At 42.3% G+C, this 8,421-nt stretch overlaps 1 long non-coding RNA gene across 1 annotated transcript; it reads right to left on the bottom strand.

The window, feature by feature from the left end:
- Positions 1 to 305: 305 nt before the first annotated feature.
- LOC117529414 lies at positions 306 to 2,323 on the bottom strand. The gene is made up of 3 exons (XR_004566011.1): positions 2,309 to 2,323; positions 1,424 to 1,426; positions 306 to 417 (listed from the first exon to the last, which is right to left on the bottom strand). It is a non-coding gene; the product is annotated as an uncharacterized LOC117529414 (long non-coding RNA).
- Between the last annotated feature and the right edge of the window lie 6,098 nt (positions 2,324 to 8,421).

Raw genomic sequence — 8,421 nt, 5'->3', positions numbered from 1 at the left:
CTCAGAGGATTCTGGGAACTGATGGAATGTGTATTGTTGTCGGACGCATCAGTATTCCAAATGTTTTTATGTGGAAAAAAATGGACGCCTTGTGCTATAGAACAAGGATGAAAAGGACCAAACTTATATGGGATTGTGTCAGAGCCCTTGGCAAAGGTAATTTTTACTTTAATTTAACATTTTTAGGAAAGTCTGTGTATTTTTCCAGGACACTGCAAAACCACACTGTGCACACGTTACACTAGCATGGCTGCTGAAGAGGAGGCTGTGTCGTCCTGACCTGTTCCCAATACATAAAATGGGGAGAATTTAGAAACAAAAATAGCAACGACGACAACCTTGTACTGTTGCACACTTGAAGATGTGTTTGCAGGGAGAATGGGACAAAACACCTGTAGCGCTTCATCCCTTGGTATCCTAAGGAATGCAAACATTACTAAAAAAAATAATAATACATTTCTTGGGACTCAAACACAGATTTTTAATTTGGATATTAAAGTTTGCAGGAAAAAAAAACCCCACAGACTGTGGTGCATCCAGTGGCGGTGCCAGGAAATTTTTGTTGGGGGGCTGGGGTAAAAGTTGTAGGGGCTCCACAAAATGTCGTCGAAATGAACAATGAGGTCCAAGCTTTTCTCTTCTACCTGTAAAGCCCACAGAGAGTCAAATGACCCTGGCTAGCTGACTTGGCTAGCCACATTCTTGTGTTTGCATAAAGCCCATGGAGAGTCAAATGACCCTGGCAAGCTGACTTGGCTAGCCACATTCTTGTGTTTGCATATTTGCTGTCTGTGTTCTGAGACTTCCTTGTTTACATAACAGAAGTAGCTCTCCACAGGGGATCTTGGAGTCACTTGACTGCTTAGCTGAAAGGGCTGCGTATGAAGCAGGAGTTGTGTGCAAAACGTGTAAAATTACAGCTGCCTAGTACACCTACTGCTACAACTATTTGTGCACCACAACGGCTGAAAGATCTGTCATTCTGGATGTCCCAGCTGGACAACATGTACTGTGTTTGGATAGACATGAACTAACAACTGCCCACTGTGATGCATGTGTGTCTGCTTGCTGTCATCATGTGGACATAATGACATAATAACAGTGTGGGGACTGTTAGTCATTGTGAGTGACTGTAACTTGTACCTATTGTATATATTTTGGTTTTCTGGTGTGTTTTTTGGTACATTTTGGTACATTTCAATAAAATCCAGAAAACAAAATTTCATCTCTCCCCCAGGAAGTTTTCTTTTGGTGTGTTTTTTGGTACATTTCAATACAATTCAGAAAACAAAATTTCATCTCTCCCCCAGGATAAAGTTATTTATCCACCTAAGCACAAATCAGCAGCCCTTTCAGGCATTAAATATGCAAACACAAGAATGTGGCTAGCCAAGTCAGCCCCTCCCCTGAGGTGTTCTGAGACTTCCTTGTTTACATAACAGAAGTAACTCTCCACAGGGGATCTTGGAGTCATTTGACTATCCGTGGACTTTAGAGGTAGATTGGTCATTTGACAAGACCTTGGCCTTCTGGGTAATATAGTAAATTGCTTTATAAATACCAAGGTATATGTTTTAGTCACCCGTGCTCCTCTAAAATGTGGTATCAATGCACACACACATCACTTAGAATCACGTGCTTTGTAATTCACAAACACAAATTTCTGATTTGTAACTTGTGTGTGGGTTTTTGCAAATAAATGTTTATTTGCAAAACTGCAAATTCTGTTTGTGAAGTGTGATTCAGCATTGGTGGATCACCAAACACACACATTCATCACTTTGGTCAGTTACGCAATATTGAGACATTCTCAGCGCAAAACTGCAGTTGAGATCCACAAATATGTCAGTCGCTATTCACATTATTGGCAGAATTATTGGGGGAGCTGAGTGGAGCTCGGCTCATTATTGGGGGCCTTAAGTCCCCCCAAGCCCCCTTGGTGCCGTCACTGGGTGCATCCAAATGCTGGTGTTAGACAAGGAACATGCAAATAGAAGGCCTACCTTATGTATACTCAACAAAAATATAAACGCAACACTTTTGGTTTTGCTCCCATTTTGTATGAGATGAACTCAAAGATCTAAAACTTTTTCCACATACACAATATCACCATTTCCCTCAAATATTGTTCACAAACCAGTCTAAATCTGTGATAGTGAGCACTTCTCCTTTGCTGAGATAATCCATCCCACCTCACAGGTGTGCCATACCAAGATGCTGATTAGACACCATGATTAGTGCACAGGTGTGCCTTAGACTGCCCACAATAAAAGGCCACTCTGAAAGGTGCAGTTTTATCACACAGCACAATGCCACAGATGTCGCAAGATTTGAGGGAGCGTGCAGTTGGCATGCTGACAGCAGGAATGTCAACCAGAGCTGTTGCTCGTGTATTGAATGTTCATGTCTCTACCATAAGCCGTCTCCAAAGGCGTTTCAGAGAATTTGGCAGTACATCCAACCAGCCTCATAACCGCAGACCACGTGTAACCACACCAGCCCAGGACCTCCACATCCAGCATGTTCACCTCCAAGATCGTCTGAGACCAGCCACTCGGACAGCTGCTGAAACAATCGGTTTGCATAACCAAAGAATTTCTGCACAAACTGTCAGAAACCGTCTCAGGGAAGCTCATCTGCATGCTCGTCGTCTTCATCTGGGTCTCGACCTGACTCCAGTTCGTCGTCGTAACCGACTTGAGTGGGCAAATGCTCACATTCGCTGGCGTTTGGCACGTTGAAGAGGTGTTCTCTTCAACTTTATGCGAAAGAGATGTGTTACACTGCATGAGGCAAATGGTGGTCACACCAGATACTGACTGGTATCCCCCCCCCCCCATAAAACAAAACTGCACCTTTCAGAGTGGCCTTTTATTGTGGACAGTCTAAGGCACACCTGTGCACTAATCATGGTGTCTAATCAGCATCTTGATATGGCACACCTGTGAGGTGGGATGGATTATCTCAGCAAAGGAGAAGTGCTCACTATCACAGATTTAGACTGGTTTGTGAACAATATTTGAGGGAAATGGTGATATTGTGTATGTGAAAAAAGTTTTAGATCTTTGAGTTCATCTCATACAAAATGGGAGCAAAACCAAAAGTGTTGCGTTTATGTCTGCCTAAACAAGCCCGGACATGTCCCACCACTAGTCCATCAGTCCTGTTTAAACTAATATATAGAAGAATAACTGCAAAATATCAACATGGTCCTAAACAATTGGTCCAATTGGCTGAACTGGTGTTTGACTCCTAAAGCCACCAGCTCTATGAACATAGCAGTAAAGTAGTTAGTCTCAAAAGTCTCCATACCTGTGCTATAAAAGGCTTTTTTTTTTTCTTGGTGTTCTATCTTGTCTCTGTGTTTCCTGCAGGAAACAATGCATCGTCCTACATTGTGCTTCCACTGTAACCAGTCTGAAAGAAGTTGCCTCTCCAGTAGGGCTGCCACCCATCCCTTAAAATACAGAATTGTCCTTTATTTGACAATTAATTGTTGCGTCCCATATTGGACCTAAATTGTTCCATATTTTCATACTGTAAATGTCCCTCACACAATAATGAACAAAATAAAACACATGCCAATGTCATCTCTGTATCTCGCGTCGGGTCCTGTCACGCGGAAACTCCACAACATCCAAAGAAGAAAAAACGTTTGCAAATGTACAGACATGAGTGGGAAGAGTAGGACCCCTGGCTTGTCAGCGTCAGTGACAATGGGTACAAGGCAAACTGTAGGCAAACAAGTATTTTTATTTTTTATTTCCTCTTAAAGTAAACATGTCCTCACTTTAAAGATTAAAATTATTGGTCTGTTTTCCTTAATATTTATGTTTATTATTGCACACTTCAGTTACTGCATAGTTTAGTGTTAATAAAGCAATTACAGCTTTAATTATGTCTAAATGATTTTTTTTAAATTAAGTATACCACTCATTGGGTGGTGGTAGTAGCCCTGAAGAGCCGTGGTGGCCGTCCTTTATTTTCATTTCTGAAAGGTGGCAACCTTACTCTCCAGGGCACAATCCAGGGTAAGGTCTATAAAAGTCTAAGTTGTACATATTTGGCACCAACTGCAGGGGTTGCTGAGAAGGACACTGGTACTCAGTGCTGCCATCTACAGATTTGTGTTAGCTTTAGCCTTTTTCCTGGACTCTCGCACATACTGAGGCAATTTACTCATAGCTTGGGGTTTGGCTCATGCACATCCTGGCACAATCCTCCTCCGAGTCCCACTCAGGTTAGCCTGGAATCTTTTGGTACCCAGTTTCTATCTGTCTCCATGAGAAGGCATTGACTGAGGCTTATTGACAGGATATGTACTGGCAGGAGCAACTGCTGCACTTGGCTCCCTTTTCACAGTGCTTCAAGCAGCTTTGTTAGCCAACGGTGAAAGCTAAAAGCTAGAGACGAAACGCACACAACAAGCAACACTAACATACTAGATGTGTTACTCAACCATTAAGAGGGAGAAAGTCTGATACAGGCCCTGAGACTCTGCTTATCCCCAGAGACGAGGGCGTGAAGTGGGTAAGAGTTCAAGACGCTCCCTGGATGGGATGCTAGTCCATCACAAGTTACTCCCCATTCACAGCTGAGGGAGAATTGGACAATGCAGATGAAATGTCTTGTCCAAGGACACAGACAGGTACCCTGAAGCAGACACAGTGGTCTATATTTTGGTACTTCTTCAGCCATTCCACTTTCTATTAAACTACACTGAACAAAAATATAAATGCAACATTTTTGTTTTTTGCTCCCATTTGATCGAAAGATCAAAAACATTTTCTGTATACACAAAAGACCTATTTCTCTCAAATATTGTTCACAAATCTGTCTGAATCTGTTAGTGAGGACTTCTCCTTTGCCACGATAATCCATCCTACCTCACAGGTGAGGCATATCAAGATGCTGATTAGGCAGCATGATTATTGCACAGGTGTGCCTTAGGCTGGCCAAAATAAAAGGCCACTCTAAAATGTTCAGTTTTGCTTTATTAGGGGAGGTCAGAAAACCAGTCAGTATCTGATGTGACCACCATATGCTTCATGCAGTACAACTAGGTTGTTGATTGTGGCCTGTGGAATCTTGGTCCACTCTTCTTCAGTGGCTGTGTGAAGTTGCTGTATATTGGCAAGAACTCAAAATTTTAGCATTTTGAGTCATTTTCAGGAAAATATTCAATATAATCTAATGGAAACTTGGGGTCACTGAATAATTTATGCCACAAATCTGCTATTCATTGGTCCTGGATGAATTTTGCTGCTTTTCAGCCATTAACAATGAAATGCTTCAGTTTCTGACAAAGTGTTCCATTAGACCGTGTAATAATTTGCATATTGAAAATTATTAAACACAAAAATTAGCACAGTATGACCAGCAGTTCCTAAGATGTGCTATGACATTGACAGAGACATGCATACATGGGCAGACTGATTTGTGCACAATGTACAAGTTTCACTGAATCTGAGAATTCGTCAGGTCCAATAACCTGTGGAGCAGCTGTCTATGGACTCTAAGAAATTTTTTGGATCAAAATAATGTGAAGTTTATTTATATTCCACCCACTCCAAAGATATGGCCATATTACACACATATGCACACGTCTTCAATTGCTTATTCAAATTAAGTGTCGTTGGGGGGGGGGGGTGGAGTCTATCCCAGTGGCCATAGGGCGTGATGTGGGGTGCACCCTGGACAGGACACCAGTCTGTCATACATATAGACAGACCAAGGGTGCAATTTAGAACTAGAAATTGGGGGGGGCAAAGTACGAGCCCATAGGCCGGGGGTCTGGGGGCCGCTTTAGGCCCCCAGAAGCCAACAGTTTCTAGATAAGCTCAGATGCATTCTGAGCATCCAGAACAGTAATTTTAATGTTTTGAGAAGACCATAAAGTGGACACCATTTGAGTATAAGTACTTTATTCTGAGAATAGCCAGCATTGATTTTATTAACATCCTGGTGTAAATAAGGTATCACCACATGTGTAGAACTCAAAAACAATGATAGGTTGAGTTTTCATTTAAAAAAAAAACAACTGCAATGTGGTAAAATGTATTCATAAATATGAAAGAAGAGGCTAACTATCGCATACTGTATTTTTTTCTCAATATTTGTTTTTGCATAAGTTTGAAAAAAACAACAGATCATAAGTTTAGGATTAATTACTTATCATGAATTTAATTTTCGAAGTGGCACTAATGACGGCACTCATACTGAACATTATTTTGCTTGTATAGACTGATTTTGGAGATCAAGCAATACGTAATTGCAGATGGGCTTTCTGAGGTCCCAGATAGCTTTTCTGATTTCCTTTTCTAACTTTCAGAATTTAGTAAAGTAGCATATGGTCCATTGATACTTATGTGTAGACGCTAGTCCCTAGAGGCAACTATTTTTGGTTTTAAATCTGGGCAAATGCAGTCCCAGAAAATTCCGAATGTGACAAACAAGAAACAGGTGTTGTAAACAAGTCAATGCTGCTAAAAATACAAACTTTCAGAAACAAAGATACTATTCTGACATGGTTTTGCACATAAGACTGGCATAGCATGTTTCAAGTACACACATATATGTCAGAAGGTGGGGAGACATACAATATTCTGTCCCCACTGGTTGAAAAGGTGGGGGGACATGTCCCCCTATCCCCCACCAAATTGCGCCCATGAGACAGACAGACGCATTCACACCTGCACAAACACCTACAGACAATTTAAAGTTTCCAAACAACCTAACCTGCATGTCTTTGGATGTTGGAGGAAGATGGAGCACCTGGAGGAAACTCACGCAAACATGGGGAGAACATGCAAACTCCACACGGAAAGGCCACATGTGGGAATCGATCCCATGCCCTTCTTGCTGAGGCAACAGTGCTAACCACTAAGCCACTGTGCTGTCCACCATATAACACAATGATATGTATTATTAAACAAATAATCAATTTTATTTATGGGTTTCAGTGTATTTGGCTCTGCATCCTTCCCTTGACACATCTCTCTAAATTCCTTCTGTCTTTGTTGAAAGAAAAAGAAAAGCATAGCACTTGTGTTGGGATGGGGGTGGGGTGGCGGCAAAGGAGCGGTGCTGATGAGGACGCTGAGATGGTGGCGGCGGCGGTGGTGGTGGGGGAGCTGTCTGTCCTAGGAGACAGATGGCGCGGGGGGCTGATCCAGGATGGGCTCCATGTGCTGTAGTGGGTAACTGGGGCCCAGGGTGGAACGTAGGCGGCACTATGATCCTCAGCGCCACAGTATTCCTCAGGCACAGGAGTCCACTTCCCCCGCCCATCTGTTCCTTCCACCGTAGCTATGGCAAACGTTCCTGCAACACACATGCATGCACGCAAAAACATACACATACGAGGTTACGCGCGTGTAAACACACACACACACACATGCACACATACGTCAGAGACTAGCCGCTGCTTATCTGTAGATTTGGGTTCAGTTAGAGTGCATCAGCAACTCTTCCCCCAATGTTCCACCTTCCCGTTTACAAAATTAGCCTCCAGGTTTGGGATCCCACCAGCTTCCACTCTGGTTTGGTGTCACGCTGACTGTATCTGTAACTGAAAAGCTCTCTCACTCACCCGTTTTTGTAATCCTACATAATATCACATTACACCCACACATAATTGTTGATGGCCACAACCTTTGCTATAATGTAATCCTGGCATCGGGATTTAATTGTTTAGCTGTCACCTGGCAGGGGATTAAGGAAAGGGCAGAGAAGGCACTGCAGATCCTGAAACCGAGAAGCAGACGGGAGAAAATCAGACTCATTGGTGAGGGTGTAAACAGCACAGAAACATGTTGCCATAAGGTCTGTAATGTGTGCCTGAAGATGATGTGTTTCTGTCTCCAGTACATTTTTTTTTTTCTCAAATCATAAATGTTTTTATAATTAGTCTGGTCACAAATGTGCTAACATGTGGCTCTCGGAGCGATAATGACTTCAGAGGTGACGTCCAAAAAGGTTGTTTGTGAGTCAAGGTCAGATGGAGGCAAAGAACGCAAGATTCCAAATCAGCATCATCAAATGAGTTGAAACTGGCCAAAGATAATAAGCCATGCTTTGTTTTTGGGCTGTTGATACATTGATGTTACTGCAGTAATTTAAATGAAAGCTAAACTTTTCAAATGTTTCATCAAGGTTAATGAAGTAGGGCACAAATGGAAGTCACTCATGCTTCTCTTTGTGACCTTTTGCAAGGTCAAATAGGTTTTACTGACCTTTGACTTTGTGGAACCAGTTGATACTCTGATTGAAGCGCTTCAATCGAGTTAGGAATCGGCACGGCTGGGTTTGAGTTTAAGAGAATTCACAGAGGCCATGCACTTTTTCAATGCAGAGCCAAGCACCATAATCAGGAAAAACCTAATACGTACAGTAGTGTTCAGAATAATAGTAGTGCTATGT

Source organism: Thalassophryne amazonica, chromosome 17 (genome assembly GCF_902500255.1).
Source record: "Thalassophryne amazonica chromosome 17, fThaAma1.1, whole genome shotgun sequence".
Classification (NCBI taxonomy): domain Eukaryota; kingdom Metazoa; phylum Chordata; class Actinopteri; order Batrachoidiformes; family Batrachoididae; genus Thalassophryne; species Thalassophryne amazonica.
The sequence above is the reverse complement of the archived record's forward strand: the minus strand, read 5'-3'. Positions and strand labels throughout refer to the sequence as shown.